This window comes from Centruroides vittatus, unplaced genomic scaffold (assembly GCF_030686945.1).
Source record: "Centruroides vittatus isolate TY-2023 unplaced genomic scaffold, ASM3068694v2 contig_970, whole genome shotgun sequence".
NCBI classification, from domain to species: domain Eukaryota; kingdom Metazoa; phylum Arthropoda; class Arachnida; order Scorpiones; family Buthidae; genus Centruroides; species Centruroides vittatus.
In genome coordinates, this window is record NW_027122643.1 from 942,855 (window position 1) to 950,914 (window position 8,060).

General features: G+C 25.0%; 1 protein-coding gene across 1 annotated transcript in view; it reads left to right on the forward strand.

Annotated features, from left to right (window-relative positions):
* Positions 1-4,424, forward strand: part of LOC136985434 (cell adhesion molecule Dscam1-like) — a 216,609-nt gene extending 212,185 nt beyond the window's left edge. Inside the window, exon 28 of the mRNA XM_067282718.1 lies at positions 4,249-4,424. The gene's annotated coding sequence lies outside the window, so the exon portion shown is untranslated. The remainder of the gene's footprint in view (positions 1-4,248) is intronic.
* The last annotated feature ends 3,636 nt before the right edge of the window (positions 4,425-8,060 follow it).

The window sequence follows — 8,060 nt, forward strand, 5'->3', positions numbered from 1 at the left end:
GTTATACTTTTTATTGCATAAATAAAAATCAACAGGAAAAAAAAATTGTTTTATGTGCAAATATCGGACTAATTTTATAGTTTTCTTTCGAGATTTCTCGGAAATATAAGCATCTTAGTACTACGACATATTTAAAAGATAAATACATAAAGTGTAAAATTTAAACTTGTTGAAAGTAAGAATGCTTTTCTTACAAAGCTTCGTACTACAAAGAAGAATTGCAAACAATTGAAGAAATCCTTCTATTGTGTTTCAGCTGATGCGAAGATTTTCAGCCAAGACCCAAACACTGAGAAAGCGGACAACAATTCTGGATCCTTCAATCTGTAGAAGGCAGAGGCAGGCCAAATAGTTTGTCTAGCCGGGGTTATAGGCATTTTAGACATGGTACGACGTTATCATGTTTCTAGGACAATATCAAAATAAAACAAACTTTAATCGAATTTTGTCAGTTATAGCCGTTGAAGAAACAAGTGCTTTTTTTCTCACAGAACAACTTGTTTGTTCTATTGTTGGTCTAAAGATAGTAGATGTATTTTATTGAACATTCGCCAAGTTGCGGCTTAAAGTTAACTGGGACAATAAACATTTCGTTAAAGTTAAAATTTAAATCGATTTTACTGTTTAATTTTATTTGAGAAAATAAATTTGATCGTTAATGTGCCTCTATATATTGTTTTAGTTATACGTGAAATGTATAAAAATATTCAAAATTCGTGGAATATAAAAGTTGAATTTATTTGAATAAATTTTAATTTTTTTTTGTAAAATTGTAAAATGAGCAATTTCAGGAAATTTGGCAAGCATATAACTTACAGTTATTAAATGATTAATTTTTCTACCTTTACAGTGTATATACAATTTAAATAGTTGTGAGATTTGATATTTCTAGTAATATATTCTAATAGATAATTTCTAAGTATGAAAATATTTGATAAAATTCTTTAAAACAAAGAAGTATTAATTTTATAGCTTTAACGTTAATTTTTACAATATAAAAAAATAACATTTATATGTCTTACAAATTTCGGGTTTTTTTTATTTTCCAATATTCAAGAACATTCTTTAGTTAATTCGTAAAATACAAGTAAAATATTCACTAGAAACCCTTTAGACCATTCTTTACAATTAAAATAATCGTATTTCTTAGTGTTTTTTGGAATATTTTCTTTCCATTTTATAGATTTTTCTGAGAAGAATCTAGAATTCTGTTGCTGATTTTTCTCTTCTTTCTCTGGTTTGAAGTTTTTCGGAATCCATGATATATGATTTTTTTTAAAAAAAGTACAATGTATTACCATTATTTAAGAGTAAAATTTACAACAATTTATCTGGTACTGCGACTCCCTGGTTATAAAAATATTAATTTGTTATATAATTTAAACTCTATTAAATCGATACATCCAACGATATGGATGTATAACATTAGGAATTTCCGATATTTCGCACTTCTAGAATATAAATTACGTAAAAATCTAATCTACAAAATTCAATTTTAGTTCATAAATAAATTACTTGAATTGTTCCGGATAGGGCATTCTACTCATCATTTTCAATGGAGGTAGTTTTGAAGATGAAATCAAGGACATTGGTCTGCATTGGTCATCAAAGAATCATCACTGATGAAAACTTTTTCTTATTTTCCAAAACTTTCTTTTCATTTATATAATGTATTAAGAATTCTTATTTTTTCAGTTGAATTTACTTAATTTATCTATTTATCTAGAATATAACATTACTACTATATTGCTCACCCTTTATGGTTGATGTTAATCGTAATTCATTTTACACACCAAAATTATATGTATATTATTATATTTTATTATTTGAAACAAAATCTAAGCGATAAATAAAGACTTTACACCGATTTCCGATATAGTCCCATATTTTTCTTTGTTTACTAAGCGTTCTAAGAGTTAAACTGTGCAATATCAGCAATCTAGAAGCGAATCTATCAGAAGAAATGTGTCGAAGTTATTCTTCCATTGCTAACAGTCTCATAAAATCATAGCCCGTTTATATCATAAAAATAACATTTACTTAAGTCTTAGTTCTATTACTAAGTGCAACATGTCGTATAACAGAGTTTTTCTATAGACTAAAACTTTAGAATTCATTTCAACCTGACATTCATACTTACTCTACCATCGCTTTCATACTTATAAATTATTTTTATTGGGAAGTTTATAGGCTATTAAGTTGGTGTTTAGCCAGTCTCTACTATTATCACCTACCACACGTTTACAATGTAACTCACTTTGTTATAAACTTTATCCAGTTTTTTTCCTAATTCTATGTATTCGTAATTGCTTTAATGACGAGAGACTTATCCTAATATCTTATCCTGTTTCTTGAAGAAATTTAAAATTGAAATTTTATCCAAGCACGTATAATAACAAGATAATTAGAGCCATAAAGTATAAAAGTTCTAAAAGTATAAAATCATTTGGCATGATATTTTAATTTTAAAGTCAAATAATAAGGTATAAAACTGAATATTTTTGTATGCACTTTAATGACTTTTGGTAGGGATCATTTTTAATGCTCTTAATTTAAACAATTAATTTTAAACTCAAGAGACCTTGAAACGTGGAGAAATGAAAAATAATTCAAAGGTTTTTCTGTATGTATGAATGTTAGTGAGTGTGTATGGCACAATTTTGTTCATCCTCTTTGAAGCTTAATAACTCCTCTGCCTTTTGTCGAAAATTTCTGAAATTTTGCACAGAGGTTTGTGTATTCGAGGGATTATTACTATTAAATTTTGTTAGTTAAAGGTCGACTGGGTGAGATATAAAGGAGAGTCGTGTGTCATATCTCGAGTAGGGCCGGACTTAATGACGTTTTTACTCGATATTAGCATCAATTTTTCATAAAACCCATTCCTACCCTAGAAATTAAGCTTTTTGCCATTTTATAATAATAATTAAAATTATAAAAAGTTTTTTTTAAATTAAATATCGTAACAGATAGCGCCACACAAGTAGATTTAAACGTTACCGGGAAAGTTAAGCAACTCGTTGTTGGATTATTTAATATTTGAATTATTAGATATATAGGTGGTATTTCATAACATGTAAATATTTTTAATGTAAATATATTTTTAGTACCTACACGTCTTTTATGTTTTGATACACACGTAAAGGTGCAACAAATAAATGGTAAGGACTTTTCCAGAAATTATTCGCATTTCTTGTACTTTAAAAATATTTTAAAATTTTAAGTCGAAATTTTCTCTATCGATAGCCGAAATTATGCAAAAGCCAGTAAAATTTTTATGGTGATTATAGAAAGTCATGTGAAGCTGCTGAGTAAAAGTAAGCCATGAACTTAATTTAAATTAGGAAAACTTCTATGATTGTTAAAATATATATTTAATATATATGTATATATTTCAGCAGAATGCCTTTTTAATTAAAAAATTTAAATAAAACTTGCATTGGCAAAGAAAACTAAAATAAATACGAAATTTTAAGCTTTAAATCTCAAAGCTATTTTCAAATAGTTAAGCGGATGGAAACTAAAAATAAGAATCGAAATTTATATTTAAAAAAAGTCTTGTCTATATTCAGATACTTTTTATTATCGAACAAGAACGAATCGGTAGTAAAAAATATTTTTGCTTTACTCATAAAGAAAATATTTTTTTAAAGGATCCATTAAAAAGAGTACCTTCTCCATACAATCCGTTTATGAAAGAGTGATATCTTCTATCCTTTAACGAATAACAAAATACATTAAGTTTTTTGAAAACATTTTAATTAAAGGAAGAATTTAATTATTATATTTTTTTCCCTTTTATTATTTTCAGGAGATTTTATTTAAAAAATCCCTTTTTTAATAAATAGATTATTTTAATTGTAGTTTTCATTTATGTGTAATAATTTCATTAGGAAAAGTTATTCGAATATTTAATAACATTAAAATTAAATATGTTTTAATTCACGGTCACGAATTTCATTATTTAGTGCCGTCTAATTTATGTATTTGTGATTGTCTAAGAAACAAACAAAAATGTCGTTAAGTTTTAATTGTTGATCTTTTCTCATCTTTCACTACTAAATTAACATCTGACTACAAGATTGCTAGCGACTCGAATGAATTAATTTCCTTCTAATGAATTTTAATATTGGATACAACACTTTAAATTCATTTAAGAATGGAATTTTACATCAACAGAAAGACTAGGACGTGCATATCGTGGATTGCATTTTATTCGTCCTCTTATTAACTAAGTACTTATTTCAGGTAATCTATCAACTCCTACAACTCCAAATACCTTGGTGTCATAATGGCTTTCCTTGGACCGTTTGTGCTTCCAGTTGTCATGGCAACGTCATGGCTATCCATCCAGCTCGAAAAGTGGGATGTAAAGTAGTGAAGAGTTTCCTGTGTGTTCTTTCAACGTAGGGTGTCTGTATATTGACCCGATTCGCAATACGGGACTCCACTGCAACTTATTTACACTGTTGTTCCTGTTGGACATTTCTCTATTCTTGCTGATCCGTTGGAAATGAAAGATTTGCCACATGTGATGAGAAATTCCACTACTTTGACACTGGTCTTTACAGTAAGCCATCTCGAGAATATTTCATGTTTACCTTTTAGTTATGTTTGACAAACTTTACATCAATGTTTGTTACTGAGGATTATTAAAGTCTTTATCTAAAGATAAATTGACATTTATTGGTTTTCTACTTTTTTTAAGTAGTGTTGTCATTTTTTTATGTTTCATTCTCTGTTTGAAAATTCCTAAATTAAGATTTTCTATATTAAAAAATTCAGACATTTTTGTTTTATTTAAATTTCATTAATTTCAGAAATATTTCATTAAAATATCATACTTTTTTTTAATTTTATGAATGGTTAGGCTGTATAACTTTATAATATTCAAATATTACTAAGGAAAACTCATATTTAAAATTTTATATTTCAAATACATTACTTTTGTACAAAATATTCATTCTAAAAAAACGTAATTTTTATATTATTTTTGAAAAAATTCCACTTTTCATTCATTATTAATTAAGATTAATTTTGTATATTATGTATCATTTCTGATGAAAATATGATTATTATATCAGTAATTTTATTATTAATCATGATAATTATGGTTTATAATGATGTAATTGACCCAAAATAATGAAAAATAATTCAGGAATCCGTTTGCATTACATTAAAACCACTTTAATTTAATAATAAAATATTATGTTTTAATTTTAAACAAAAACATAAGCTAATAAAAATCAATTTATGATGGTAATCATCATTATCTTCTTCAAATATTATACATTAAATGGTTAAAATTAAAAATTATTTAATTTTTTGGATGAAAAAGTAAACGTATTTAAATTTATTTATATTCAAAATTTAAATTCGAATCAAATTTGCAAGATTTTAATCTTTAATTTATTTCTCTATTTGGTTTGTACAATTTAAAACTGTGTTATAAATTCAATAACATTTTAATATCTAACGAATTAATTTAAAATTTTAAATCGTATTTTAGAATTAAAAGGGAGTTGTAAGTATCTGTCAGTTTATCTGTTTATTTAATTTAAAGGTAATAAAATAAAAATAATCAACTTGTCAACGAATTGTATGAAAGTAATTGCCTTTTAAATATAAGTATTTTTATTTTAAATATTATTAAATTATTGCTTTATTGTTAAGTGAAAAATTCTGAAAAATTTCAAATAATCCGATAAACTGTGTTTAGATTAATTGCAACAAAGCTGTAATTATTAGTTAAAATGACATAAATTTTATATGTTAAAATCGTCCTAATCAAATATATAAAACTAATTAACGAAGATTCAAATTCCATAAAACAGAATTTCATTATGTTAAATACCTTAAATTGTTCTATATTTTCAATTAATTAATTGTATAATTTATGTGAGTGTACTGCAATTAAATACATTTTGTGAGAATATCTTTGCAAAACTGTGTAGAATATAAAATAAAAATCATTTCTTATGTTTCTTTAAGAGAAAAATCTATATTTTTAGTAACAATTTGATATATAATTAATAAATAACATATACAGTAATTGAAATTTCAAGCAAACATATCTTTAAGTATGTTTTATATTACTTAATTTCGAATTTATAGTTATAAAAAAATACAATTAAATGAGGTGATGATGATCATTTTTCATTTAAAAAGTAGAATAAACATATAGTAACAAGTTAATTTAAAACTATAGATATTGCATTGTTGTTTCATACTAAAAAACCGAAGTAGACTGACTTGGCTAGTCATTTTTAAAGCAATAAACACCGACTATAAAATGAGTGAAATTCTGATAACAAGTTAGCGTTTCCTCTATCAAAATATTCTCTTCGAACACCTGAACCTCAGACAGAAAACTTTCATAAAACCCTCTGCCAATGTAAACTTTATGGAGTGCTGTGCACACTTTGAAGCAGGTGAGTTATTGGCTGGAAGATCGTCGAGTAATATTTTTATCCGACAGCTTGCCATCCACACAAATGGAAATAAGATGCATTTAGCTGGTGCAACTATTTATATCATAAATATTCAACATTTTTATGACTTTATTTTGAAAACTAAAACTTAATTTGTTTAGAAGCGGTCAATTTTTTAAGGCGTCAAATAGGATCGATTCAACGAAAGCTTATTATTTTCATTACCGTAATAAAAAGCGAAAATAAAATCAGGATATAAAAATTTATTATATATAAACTTATTTACATTCGTCTTTTTTTAACTTTTAATATCATTTTTTTATTGTTACAGAAATTATTTTATACGTAATCATATTTAAATGAATCATTAAACATAAAAGCAAACTATTAATAATTTAATTAAATAATTAAATAAAATTACATTTCAACAATGAAATATAGTTACTGATATTTTTATTCTAAATTATTAAATATGCAAATCATTTCTTTTTGTTTAATTTTAAAATATATTTAAGACATTTGACTGATTCTTGAGATTGAATTTAAATTTGAGGTTCAATTTATATGTATTTTTTTAATCAATTAATTTTAGAAATGTTTATTATCTTGAGAAGTTTAAAAATAATTTTTTTTATATAAAAAGTAATGCTAAAGTGGTATCTATTTAAAAGTAATAAAATTCAAATTTGGAAGTTGCTGGTTACGCTCCTTTGCATCGCATAAATTATCCATGCCTTTAAACAGTCACAGCTAATGAAGGAAAATTAATTTCCGAGCTTAACTAAACTCCAATCTTTAATGTCCGATAAACATCCCATAAAATCCGGCCCATTAATTGTCCTTTATATCCTAGCGTCACACGGTTTACCTACATGTTTGATTAGACTATCATTAAATATAATATGTCAAGCATATCTGAAAGAAAATACTCAATACATTTATATATACTTAATTATATTAAAGACATTTAGAAATATTTTCATTATGTTCTTAAATTTTGGAGAAATATATGATTTTAAGCTTCATCTATGTCTTCCAGACTTTTTTTCCATTTTAAATGGTGTGAAAAGTATTTTAGTCTTTAAAGATTCGACTAATTAAACCTCTAAAATAATCTTGAATATGAGTTCAAATTTAATTGATATTTAAAGTTTTAGCTGATGTCTATATTTGACTTTAGGTGAAATTTTAATATAAATTTATATGTAATTTTAAATACTGAATTCAAATTTTATGGTTAAAGCTTTGACAGATGCATAAATCTTACGACTTATTATAGATTTACAATTAAATTCTCAGTTAAATATTTTATAATTTAGACCAAAATTACATATAATATTTGAAAAAATATCTACAATTTTCGACTTTAAAGTTTGTCTAAAATTTCATTTTTCTGACGGTTAAAATTCGACATTAACACTTTAACTGAATATAATTTAATTTAAAAATTTATATAAACGATTTTTAAATTTTAATACTTTTGAAATGTCACAAATAATAATGTGGAGAAGACGATCTAACACTTTTTTGAAGCCACATAATAATGAAATTGTCAAGTGAAAGTGTGTACCGAGAAGGAAAATATATGATGATGCTCGAACTTATATCGATTTTCTCCAAATAAAAGAT